This window comes from Emys orbicularis, chromosome 3, assembly GCF_028017835.1.
Source record: "Emys orbicularis isolate rEmyOrb1 chromosome 3, rEmyOrb1.hap1, whole genome shotgun sequence".
NCBI lineage: Eukaryota > Metazoa > Chordata > Testudines > Emydidae > Emys > Emys orbicularis.
Window position 1 is genome coordinate 67,180,451 of NC_088685.1, and position 13,675 is coordinate 67,194,125.

Here is a 13,675-nt window from a genome sequence, read left to right on the forward strand (position 1 = left end):
TTTTAAAGTGTTACATAAACAGGACAGGTGAACTATTATCATGTAAAGCAACCATAAACACATGAAAAGACCTAGGTTTACAATTTATGATTAAAACTCTACTATCTACACAATATACATAGACATAAAATGTAAAAACTTAAATATCTTAGAAACAGTAGCCAATCAGTTGTTTTAATTGTCATATTTGAATTCAGCACATCAAAATACATAATAAATAGCACATTTTATCTCTGAAGCAGACGACTTCTCAAAAATTGTAGACCAGTGATTATCAGAAGGGGAAGAAGAAATGTCTGAGTGTAAATGGGTTCCTGACAAAATTATAAGGTTTCTAAAAAATATTTCTAAACTGCAGAATTATAAACCCACACTTCCATTATAATCATCCCCTCAGACATTTCAGTGTGTACTAGGTGAATTAGCCTAGCCTGAATCTTGTTTTCACTGCAGTTTCATTAAATGAACTGTGATATAACATTTCCTATATTACTATGAACACACATTGGGAATTACTTTACTCATGATTGCCTTTATGTTGTGATTTACAATCTCAGGAGGCAACTATGTTTATTGTTTAGAGTTTATCATCATGGTTCTTTTTTTTCAAAAGAGACAGAGGAAGGCAACATGCTTACACAATTAACTTGTTTTATATTGTGCACCTATTATGTTTCTAAGCACACAATCCTAAATTCAAGCATATAACAATGGATCTCAACTGTAAAGAGTCAGCAGCTACATTACAAGTGACAGGGATCTTCCTCACTGACCAACCTCATCAAGAAAATCCAATGTAATTAACTGTGCTTTGCCATGTTCCCAAAAGAATGACAGACTGCAGTTCTGTTGGACCAAGGGAGAAATAAACTCCAGAGCTGATGTGTCTGCAGAGTTGAGGTCCTGTCCCCAGTCCCAAGATGTACAAATAACTTATGGCCTGTCAGTTTCAGGGTCCCATCTAATTTCAGCAATCAGATTTAAACATGAGGAAAAAGGTAGTACTGTATCTCAGACACAGAACCCTAACTACAAATGGGCTCGATAGGTTTAAACCCACACCTGAATTGGATTCAGAAATTAATTCAAAGGCATTGCCGTCAATGAATCACAGGTCCCACATGTTCAATGAGATTCTCTTGTGCTCAAGGGAACTGTTGCATTCTGGACTAATTGGAGTTCCTGAATAGTTCTGAAGTATAGCCCCCAACGGAGCACGCTGAAGTATTCCACTCAGAAGGTAACAGAGGCAGAGAGCACTGCTGTGAGGGGAAAAGGGACCTTTTGCCACTGCAACTATGGCCCCACAAGATTCCCAAAGGAGAACTTTACTAACATAATACCTCAGCTGAAGGGACTGGTATCACACCTGCCATTTCCATGGCTTGTTTCCATCAGATAACCAATGTCCCCTCTTATTTTTATTGATCTTCACCCAGCTCATTTTCCTCCAAACTGCAATCTCATGCAGCTACGTAGAACTGGATATACATTGCATATACATTCAGGATTGTTTTGTACCCTAGTAAAGAGCATGTTCCATTCAGAACACTTCAACTGGAAAGATATCCCTAAAACTAACTCACAAGCCACATCCTACTAGTTTTCTGTGTTTATGGCCCCAGCTCAGCCGGGCTCAGAACTCTTTCCCCCCTTGCCCCCCCCCCCCCCCCAATGTGCAGGTTATGCAAGTCCACCTGGAACCCTGCTCATCTCTAGGCAACATAGGCCCAACCCTGTGGGCCAGCTGTTAAGTTACAAGCAGTAACACACCTTTATCATTTTACAGACCCCGCCCCCTTTTACTCGGTCCTCACAGTATAGGGACCCCCATGCTAACATGAGCAGGGAGATTACAGGTTTCCCACAATGGCTGCTTTCTGCATAAGTATTCATTATCAGAGGTGTCATGTGCTCTGCAGTGTAGAGGATTAACAAGTCCACCACAGTGATGGTAATTTTTTTCACAAGGTCATAAAGCACTTCTTCCTGTTCAGAGTGAAGGGCTCTCCCCCGTATAGCACCACTGACACTAATGTATCATGTTAGATCATTTCCTAGTTTGACTACTCAGAATTACCCTCCATAAGGACTATCAATAATGCAAAGCCAGGCCCACAATAGTGTAAATTTACAGATCACCTAAAGCTATTCTTAATAAGTAAGATGACTTACTTTAGCGCACATGCAGAGAAGTTCAATGAGATTCTTAATGTAGTTACAGAGTAGCAGCCGTGTTAGTCTGTATCCGCAAAAAGAACAGGAGTACTTGTGGCACCTTAGAGACTAACAAATTTATTAGAGCATAAGCTTTCGTGGGCTACAACCCACTTCTTCGGATGCATATAGAAGACACTCTATATGCATCCGAAGAAGTGGGTTGTAGCCCACGAAAGCTTATGCTCTAATAAATTTGTTAGTCTCTAAGGTGCCACAAGTACTCCTGTTCTTTTAATGTAGTTAGTATTAGGTTTTTCAATGAGGTTGAAGAAAGGCCATGAGATGTAGAACTGGCTGTTTGATCTCAGTTTGAACCAGAAGCCTTTAATGAAAGGAATACATTTGTTTCATCCAAAACTGGCACATCAGAAGCACTACATACAATTCAGCATACTGATTGCGAATATCTGCTGACATCTAGGCTACTGAACTGTTATTTCTTATTGCAACAGAAACCCTCACTGCAGCATTTAACTGAATTTGTAACCAGTTACTGGCATAGTTGGATCTAAACATAGTTTGGATCCATACATGTTTAATACTGGTAGACAACAATGTTTCATCCCAGCACGGGAGTTTAGGCTGCTACATAATTGTCTTTCTATAATTGCCTTGTTGGAGGAGAAAGGGTGTGTGTGTGTGTGTAGAAAGGGGAGGGTGTTTGAGGAGGGTTGTACGATGGAGAGGATCAGTTAACCATGCCTGTGTCAATGGTTTGGCCAGTCCTCTTTCCTCCTAGCTCTCTGCCCGTCTGATCCCAGAATGCACTTCTCATACATCGGAGTTTAAGGCCAGAAGGAGCCATGAGATCATCTCTAGTCTAATGTCCTGCATATCACAGGCCATTATATTTCACCCAGATACCCCTATATTGAGCCCAATGACTTCAGTTGGACTAAAGCATTTCAGTGATCAGAAGACTAAACTGTTGTGTGCCACAGGCAGAGAGGCCAGAGGCCCCTGCCATGGCAGGGAATGGATTAGGACAAATATGCCCAGATGACCCTAGCAGGTGGAGCCGCATTCCATGCTGCAGAGGAAGGCGAAAGCCCACGAGGTCCCTGCCAGTCTGACCTGGGGGAAAAACTTCCTTCCTGACCCCAAATCTAGAGCTCAGTCTGACCCCCGAGCATGCCAAGCATCTAAGAAAGAGGATTCACTGTGCCAACTCAGAACATTAGTTCACCCTCAGCACCCAGTCCAGTGCCTGTCTCTAGCTGTGGCTAATCTCTGATGCTTCAGAGGAAGGTGAAAAATCCTCCCCCTCCCCAGAATATATCTGACCAATTGTGCCTGGGGCGGGCGGGCATCCATCCTAAACCCTGCAGAAGTCCTGAAGTATGAGATTTGATTATAGACATTGTTTTAGTGCACAGTTGCAGGTGTTGAGAGCAATACAGAGCTTCCTGTTCTCCCTATGCCCCATGAATGGAGGGAATGAACAGGGAGATGCAGTTTCCAACACCAGAAGGGAGACCAACATGACCATGCAGCCTGCCCCTCCCACCCCTACCCACTATAGAATTTCTCCCAGAGCTAGATTAAGCACGCTTTATGGAATGATATCTAATCTTGTTTTAAAGATTCCAAGGGATGGTTAGTCCACCACTTTTCCTGGGAAACCATTCCAATATTTAATTATCCCCCCCCACACACACACACACACAGAAATTGCCGCTTATTTCAAAGTTCAATTTGTCTAACTCAGGGGTGTGTTCAGGGGGGGCAAGCAGGGGTACCCCCAACCCCCACAATAATCACCAGGGGCACAGAACTTCTCCAGACCCAGAGCCAGGGAAGATTGAGCTCCTGCTGGGGCAGAGTGGAGGGAGGAGAGGGGAGACAGCAAGCTGCTCCCAGGGCTGTGGGGGGAGTGCAGTGATCTTCACCAATATTTATCTACTTACATTGTAATCTGTTTGTGGTAGGAACCATGCTTTTGTTCTATGTTTGTATGGTGCCTAGCACAGTGGGACCACGGCCCATGACTGGGACTCCTAGGCACTACCACATTAAAAATACCTTATTATAGCACTTATCACTAGTACTTTAAAAGGGAAATCAGTATCATTAGCCCCATTTTACAGATGAGGACACTGAGGCACAGAGCCAAAGGTCACCCAGTAGGCCAATGACAGAGTCAGGAATAGAACCCAGGTCTTCTGAGTCCCAGTCCAGTGCTCTGTCCAGAATGAATCAGGCTCACAGTCCATGTGATAAGTCTAAATGCATAAACATGGCTCAGCCACAGTTATGAGGCAGAAAGCCTGATATGCAAACACAATGTCTATTATTACTTGATCAGAAGTGTATCTCAAGCTGGTAACAAACAGTTGCATCTGTACTTTGAGCTGTACCAAAATTTTATATAAATCCACTTTATTTTTCCTGAGGGAGAGCCCCTTTCTACCTGTCACTCTAAAAGAACAGGTGTATGGTTGCTTTAGTCCTATTTCACTGGAGAAAATGGAAACCTCCTAGTTAAAAATGAACTGCAAAGGTTTTACGGGAGCTACTTTATGTTGTGACATCACACTGTACAACATTAAGAATATGAGGAAAACACGTAGAGGCAGTTGGGTTCCAAATAACCATGTTTACTAACTATATACAAACATACAGGCCTAGCTTAATATACATACTGCTGTTCTCACAGGGCTCTGGTGGCTTCTGCAATATAGAATATAGCCCACTAGAGGGCTCTCAAATTATTTAAAGGGATACTACTCAATTCCTATACACTAGACCAGAGGTTCTCAAACTGTGGTCTGTGGACCAGAGGTCTGCGAGCTCCATTCAGGTGGTCTGCGGATAGCTCCCTTTAAGGTGCATGCCTGAGCAGCCACACACAAGAGAATGAAGGGCCACCCACCTTATTATGGAGTCATGCAAGCATGGCTCACTAATGAGGTGCCTGGACCCTGGAGAAAATGCACACGTAAGGTGAGGTGGTGGTCTTGGGGGATGGGGGGGGAATAGAGGGTAGGTGGGAGGGGGAAGTGGGGTGAAAAGAGGGAGTGGGGGGAATTTGGGATGTGCAGGGCTGCGGCAGCCAGAGAAAGAGGCAACTTTCCTCAGCTCCAGGGCTGCGGCTGCTGGGGAGAGATGGTCCTCCTTCCCAGCCCCAGGTTAGGGAATGCCGTGGCGGGGGAGAGAGGTGAGATCCCCCTCCTTCCCAGCTCGGGGGCTGTCATGGCAGAGGAGAGAGGGCACATCCATCACATTAGAAAGGTCAGACTACTGATATTAAAATACGAGTTTGTGCTTTTATTTGTAGAACAAAAAATGTTTATTATTAAGGATTTTTTTATATAGCGCTTATATCCAAAGCTCTTTACAATAGTTTGCTAAGGGTACAAACAACATTTGGAAAGATCATTTAGTGGTCAGCCAAGACACTCAGCAATTTTCAAGTGGTCTGTGGGGAAAAAAAAAAAAAAAAGTTTGAGAACCACTGCACTAGACTTTATAAAAAGATGGGAGGAGTATATGGCTGCTAGTTCTGTATTTTAACAAAGTTATTTCTTTAAATTCCTGAAATATTCTTCTGACAGCAAATGGCAACAACTCCCACAAAAGGGATATAGGGGTTTACAACTCAATGGCTCTTTCAATACTTGGTTTATAGTGTTTGTTGTCACACTGTGGCCATCTATTTCACAAACTGATTTCCAGGAGATGACAATAGACTAATTGTCTCAATGTTCATTAAAAGACAATTAATGCTAATTACAGCCCTGATCATACGCTTGCTCTCTCACACACACTTACTTAATTTGAAGCATGTGAGCAGTCCCACGAAAGTCAGTGGAACTGCTTTCTTGCTTGAAGTTGAGCACGTGTGTAAGGCCACATCTACGCTATGGGGGCTATGCCAGCATTACCCTGTAGTGTAGACACAGTCTATGTCGATGGAGGGGGCTTTTTCCATCAGTGTAGAAGCATCACTTCCCCAGGCAACGATAGCTAGGTTAATGGATATATTCTTCCACCAACCTAGCTGCGTCTAAACTGGGGGTTAACACAGCATAGCTATTTCATCCAGGTGAGTGGATTTTTCACACCCTGGAGCCACATGGCTATGTCTATCTAAATACTAAATGCAGACCAAGCCTAGGTGAAGATCAAGGCCTAACGTTTTTATTCTTTTTGACTTGCATAAGACTTCTAGAGAATCTTTTTTAAATGCTTTGTCATTCACTTCAAACATTATACATTATCCACAGAGTCTATTTTCAAGCACTTAGAAGCATCTTTTCCTGGCTTTCTGAGACACTGCTATCTATTGACCAGAGGGAAGCTTTATTTTTTAAAAGACTATAATAATCTTTGGTATTTTTTGATGGGTATATGAGAGAGAGGTTTTTCTCCTCTTTGTTCTAAGTGAATATTACACATTCATTTCAGCTTAATGGTCAGGGTGAAGGTCCCAAAGCAAATATAAAGTTCCTCTGCTCTAGCAAATTTAGAAGCTTAGCACCAATGATTTCCATGTGACAACTCTCAGTGGAACAGCTTTATATAATCTCCAGGCTTTGAAGAGCTTCTTGCATTTACTCTGAGCCTTCTGTGAGAAACTTAGGAAGTTTTAGTGCACCAATGAACAGTTAACATCTGTGGCTTCCTACTGAGTTGTGAGGTTTAAATCAATTAGTGGTAACTGGGACTGTTTGCACTGGGCTTTCATGCAGAACAAGCATATGCTGGAATTTTAAATTAAATATTTAATCTCCTGTGGAAAAAGGCCAAAGTTCGTTCTTTTTTTCTTGTGATTTTGACTCTGTCCCATACTGCTAACCTGATTATTGAGTTCACGGATGCATTGTTCTTGGTAGAATCTATTTCTAGTCTTTTAAACAAATCCTTGAACTAATCATAGTTTGGAAGAGCAAGTGAATGATTTTTCTTTTTTGTTTTTATGCTTTGGATTTCTCAACATCATACTGTTTGTACTCACCAAGAAACACCTGAACCAGAATTAATTAAATGTAAAGAAAAAGAGTACATCTCATTCTGTGTGGACTAAGCTGTAGAATTTTCTCATACATATTAAGGTAATAAATCAACCACATTAAATCACACCCCACAGTGCTATATGCTATTTTCATAGAGGACCATAAAACTGCTAGCAGTAGCAAGCAAGCAGTAGGGAAGAAAACAAAGTAGAATTACAGAGTGTTGTTTTCAGTAAAACTGCTGAATTTTCAATACTATCGCAGTACCAGGCAGAAAAGTTAGCTGAAAGAAGCTGGGGTATGACTTCCTGATGAGTCAAAGAGAGCTCGGAGTTCACTTTTCTAATCACCAGGATGGACACAGGGCTGGTAAAAAGTCTACAAGTGCTAAATAGAGTCATTTCACCCCACCCCATTTTGCAGTTTATTCTATGGCTCAGGAAATATAGCATTTAAAGTGATGGATGTGTCATACCACATATGACTTTTATAGCATCAACAAAATATGTAATGGTGTGGTTTCATATACAGTTCTTACTAGCTTTTAATGCAGTGAGACAATCAGGGCTCCCCAGGGAGGAACAGAAGGTTTAAGCCTCAAAAATAAGCAGTTAAACCAACTGATTGCATACAGTATTGTTGTACTATAAAAGTATATTGAGTAAGGTCTTTTATGGAAGCTCTTAAGGTTCTGAACTTGATAGTCATTGCAAGATATGTATACAGACCATGGTTATGAATTTATGTATATAGAAATCAGTACTCAAACTTCAGCTCCACCTCACAGAGAAGAAGGTGGTGAGCAGTTAAGCAGGGAGAGGCAACTCCCAATTTAGGTGTTTACACAAAACTGGCTTCAAATAACAATCCACTGTACAGCACAAGAAAAGGGAATGATAGACCATTATAATTAATGGGAAGACATTGAGAAATCCCCAGCTATCTTGTCAAGAGGGATTTCCCCCAATCAGAATAGTCATGAGTCAACATGCTCTGAGGAAAAAGAAAAAAGATGCTTGAAATGGAGGTTTGTCATCCAGAAAGTGAGGGATAGCTTCTAGGTAGGAAGTAGTCTGCGAAGGCTGGATTCCCCTTCCCTCCCCTCCCCCCCAGTTAGGAGGTGCACTGGGAAAATGTTCAAAGGCACTAGATTTGTATTAGAAAAGGTTTTTTTTCTAATATGAAAGCATAAAGCCAGATGTTGAGTATGTTTATTTTCCATATAATTTGTATCTTTGCTTTCCTTTACTATTTAATCTTTGAATCTGTGGGGTTTTCTAATAATTAAGTTTTTAAAATAAACACTTATTTTTATCCCAGGCAGGTCTCATGGGCAAAGTGTATGGAGTGCATATGCCTGTGACAAGGTGCTCTACTCACCACTAAGATGGCAACTCCTCCTGGCCATTCTGGGGGAGTAGTGGCACAAGGTCAACACCCCATCCCACAGCTGCACACCTTCTCTCCACCTCTGTCTCTGCAGCCCCTCTCACTCCACAGGGTGCTGTTGCCTCTTCATGAGACAGTCCTCTGACCAGCTGACTACAGTAGATACACATTTTCCACTTCCAGGGTATCAAAGTCTTCCTCCAGCAAACTTAGGCTCTTCCATTCACTGCCCCATGGTGCCATCCCTTTAGTGGCTGGCAGGGGAACCCAGGCCCATCTCTATTCCAGGTTGGGACTCAGGGACCCTCTAGCTGGCAACCAAGGTCTGTTCCCTCCTCAACCTTACTATCTCTCCCTGAGCCATTTCCTTACCTTCTAGTACTCCCCCATCCTGGGGTTGCCAGATTCCTAATGCCTGCCTCCCAGAGAGTATCTGAGGCTGAATGTCTCTGCAGACCCAAACACACCTCCCTTCTCACAGGGGATAACTGCAGACTTTCTCAGCAGGCCCCCCATATCTGCCAATTTCCTTTATAGCCACAGTCAGCTCCTTCCTCCTCAGCTGGGCTCCCTCACTCTGTCAGGGGATTACTTAGCCACCTGCTTCCCCTCAGCTGTGGTCTGTCAGGTTAATTAGCCCCCTTCTAGTCTGCATTAACCTTTCCAGGGCAAATGTGGAGTAAACTGCCCTTCACAATGCCAAAGTGAGCTGGTAACTGGGCAGGTGGTTTTACACCTTTAGGGATGATGAACCACAGGGGAATGGTCTGAGTTTCTGGTAATTAAAAATGCAGGGAGGACAGACTGGGGAGACTCAGGACTGAAAGGGCTGTTTGTGTCATCTTGTAAGGAGTAACTAGGCTGGTGACAGCCAGGGTAAGATCTTATGCTTGTGGGCTAGCTACTTCTATCAGGGATCTTAACCATAGCTGCACGACACCAAGGCACCCCAAAGTAAAAGCGCAGGTGGTGACAGAACCCCTTATCTATCTAGGTCAGCAGTGCTCGGCCCATGTGCAAAAGGCCAGCCTGCGTAATGGGGTCTGGGCTCCCGGCTGCTCTGTGTGTGGTGGGGTCTGGGCTGTCCCCCTGCTCCGGTCAGGGCTGCTGCCTCACATGGTGGGGGTCTGGGTTTCCAGCTGGCCCTACAGGGTCTGGGGCTCTTGGCCAGTCTCAGGGGATTGGGGCTCTGGGGTTCCTGGCCGGCCTTGTAGGGTTGGGGGTCCAGGGCTCCAGGCCAGCCCCACAGGGTTGGGGATCTGGGGCTGCCGCCTGGCCCCACAAATTCCGGGGCAGCCACTTGGCCCAGCATGGCAGGGGTCCAGGGCAGCTGTATGGTGGGAGTCTGGGGCCTGGGGCAGCCAGCCGGCTCTGCACGGCAGGGATCCATGGCGGGCAGCCCGCTGGCCCTGTGGGGTTGGGGTCCAGGCTGCCACTACATATTGTGGGCCACATATGCATCCCACAATGATAAATAAGTTGAGAACCACTGATCTAGGTGATGTCACAGCAGGTCATCCTAGAATGCACTAATTTATGGCTCCCCTATTTGGGTCAATGTGATCATCCTAAACTCTTGCCAGTGAAAACTGAATACCATACCATTATATATTCTGTTTCCAAATACATGTATATTTTATGCTTCTCAGCACTATGTTTATTTATGTTGGTTCACCTCACAACATGGCCATACATGTCTGCAATCACACAAATATATAGAAAGCTCAGTATCGTTCTCGGCATACAGTGTAGGTATAAGGTTTCAGAGTGGTAAACATGTTAGTCTGTATCAGCAAAAAGAAAAAGGAGTACTTGTGGCACCAACAAAAAAACTTCAAAAACAGACTCGAACAAGAAACTGCAGAATTGGAATTAATTTGCAAACTGGACACCATTAAATTAGGCTTGAATAAAGACTGGGAGTGGATAGGTCATTACACAAAGTAAAACCTATTTCCCCATGATAATTTTTTCTCCTACTGTTACTCACACCTTCTTGTCAACTGTTGGAAATGGGCCATCCTGATTATCACTACAAAAGTTTTTTTTCTCCTGCTGATAATATCCCACCTTAACTGATTACTCTCGTTATAGTTGGTATGGCAACACCCATTTTTTCATGTCCTCTGTGTATATATATCTTCCTGCTGTATTTTCCACTGCATGCATCCGATGAAGTGGGTTTTAGCCCACGAAAGCTTATGCTCAAATAAATGTGTTGGTCTCTAAGGTGCCACAAGTACGCCTCGTTTTTTTTTTTGTGTAGGTATAAGTTATTGCCTTCAGCGAAAATAAAAATGTTGGGGAGATTCTTCATTTCCCTGTACCACTGCATCTTTTCACTAATGATTATTCAGTTCTAACTTGGCCAGAAGCTGACAAAAGTATTGTAGCCTGTCCCATTTTCATTATAAGATGAGTAAAGCTCTGTAAGAAAGCCAGTAAGAAAAATAGTTAAGACTTACAATGAAGAGAAAGCTAGAGGGATACTGTGGATATAAAAATGGCTATTGCATACCATAGCTAAAATTGAAAAATGAGCAAAAATCTCTATTTCCATATTGTTACATTGACAAAGGACTGGAAGATAAATACCACCATGGCTAGAAAAGACCAATAACAGTTCAACTGAAAAATAATTTTAAAAATAAGGAATGAAGGGAGACATACTTATCTTCTGTTTTGGTCAACAAGCACTTTCATTGCAGGTAGAGAGCCATTTCTCCATAACAAATAGGGAGGTGATAGCATCGTGTCCTCTCATAATGAACAGTGTTCTGAGTTGGTTTAGTAACCGTAGTCTGTTTCGGACTCATCAATTTGACTGCTTAAAGGTAAGCGTTTAGAGCTGGGTAAATGAATACATATGGATATCAAAGATATCCAGTACCAAAACAAAAGAGAATTTTCAATTCAAACATAATCTCAGTGCTAACACAAGGCTATGAGATATGGAGCTCTATTAAAATGTTACATAGAAAACTAGATGCTTTTGAAAATTAGTGTCTATGAAAGATTCTGGGCATTGGACGGGGAGACTTTATAACCATCATAGAGATCTGAGAAATTACCAAACCAGCAACTCGTTTCCACTAGAATTAGAAGGAAGCATTGGACATATTTGGGGCATGTATGCCAGTGCACAAACTCTTATATGAAGTTATCAAGTGGAAACCAACTTGTGTGAAGAAACAAGGGCACCCAAGAGAAACCTTAAGAAGAACTATTAGCAAGGAGGGCGGAACACTTGATCTCAACACCACAGAGGAGATGGAAGCAGCGGCAGCTAATAACAGAGAGGGATGGAAGAGATTAGTTTCCATCCTGTGTGCCTACATTGATGTGAGAAGGATGTAATAATAAAAATAATAAATGAATACTGAAAAAAATACCTTTCTAAGAGTATAAGAATGGCCATAGTGGGTTAGACCAATGGTCCATCTAGCCCAGTGTCCTGTCTTCCAACAGTGGCCAATGCCAGATAATTCAGAGAGAATGGACAGTACAGGGCAATTATCAAGTGACCCATCCCCTGTCATCCATTCCCAGCTTCTTGTAGTTGGAGTTTCAGGGACACCCAGAACATGGAGTTGGGGTCTGGATCCTCTTAGCTAATAGTCACTGATGGACTTATTCTCTGTGAATTTATGTAATTCTTTTTTGAACCCAGTGATAATTTTGGCCTTCACATCATCCTCTGGCAATGAGTTCCATTGGCTGACTGTACATTTTGTGAAGAAGAACATCCTTATTTTTGTTTTAAGCCTGTTGCCTATTAATTTCATTGAGTGACCCCTGGTGCTTGTGTTATGTGAAGGGGTAAATTTCACTTTCTTACTCACTTTCTCCACACCATTCATGATTTTACAGTCCCAGGCTTTTTAATCTCTCCTCGTACGGAAGCTGTTCCATACCTTTAATCATTTTTGTTGCCTTTCTCTGTAATTTTTTCCAATTCTAATATATGCTTTTTGAGATGAGGCAACCCAATCTGCACATAGCATTCAAGGGGCATACCATGGGCGTACCATGGATTTATATAGTGGCACTATGATAGTTTGTGTCTTATTATTTATCCCTTTCCTAATGGTCCCTAACATTCTGTTCAATTTTTTGACTGCCACTTCACATTGAGTACATTTTTTCAGAGATCTATGACTCAAGATCTCTTTCTTGAGTGATAACAGCTAACTTAGACTTCATCATTTTGTGTCTACGGTTGGGATTATGTTTCCAATGTGCATTACTTTGCCCTTATCAACATTGAATTTCATCAGCGATTTTGTTGCCCATTCACCAAGTTTTATGAGGTAACTCTTCACAATCAGCTTTGGATTTAATAGCTTGAGTAATTTTGTATGGTCTCCAAACATTGCCATCTCACCTTTTTCCAGACCGTTTATGAATACGTTGAACGGCACAGGTCCCAATACAGATCCTTGGGGCCCACACTATTTACCTCTCTCCACTGTGAAAATTTATAATTTATTCCTATCTGTTGTTTCCTATCTTAACCTGTAACTGATCCATGAGAAGAAATTCTTTTATCCCATGACTGCTTACTTTGGTGAGGAGCCTTTGGTGAGGGATCTTGTCAAAGGCTTTCTGAAAGTCCCAGTACACTATATCCACTGGATCACCTTTATCCACATCTTTGTTGACCCTCTCCAAGCATTCTAATAGATTGATGAGGCATGATTTCCCTTTATAAAAGCCATGTTGACTCTTCCCCAACATATTGTGTTCATCTATGGGTCTGATAATTCTGTTCTTTACTATAGTTTCAATGAGTTTACTTAGAACTGAAGTTAGGATACTGGCCTGTAATTCCCAGGATTGCCTCTGAAGCTTTATTTTTTTTTTTTTAAATCAGCATATTAGCTATTCTCCAATCATCTGGTACAGAGGCTGAGTTAAACAACAGGTTATATACAGCAGTTAGTAGTTCTGCCTTTTCATATTTAAGTTCCTTCACCAATTTGCCTGCTGTTGAAGTTAGGTTTATCAGCCACTAACTGCCAGGATTGCTTCTGGAGCAATCAATCAGCATTACATTAACTATCCTCCTGATACAGAACTTGATTTAAGTGATAGGTTACATACCACAGTTA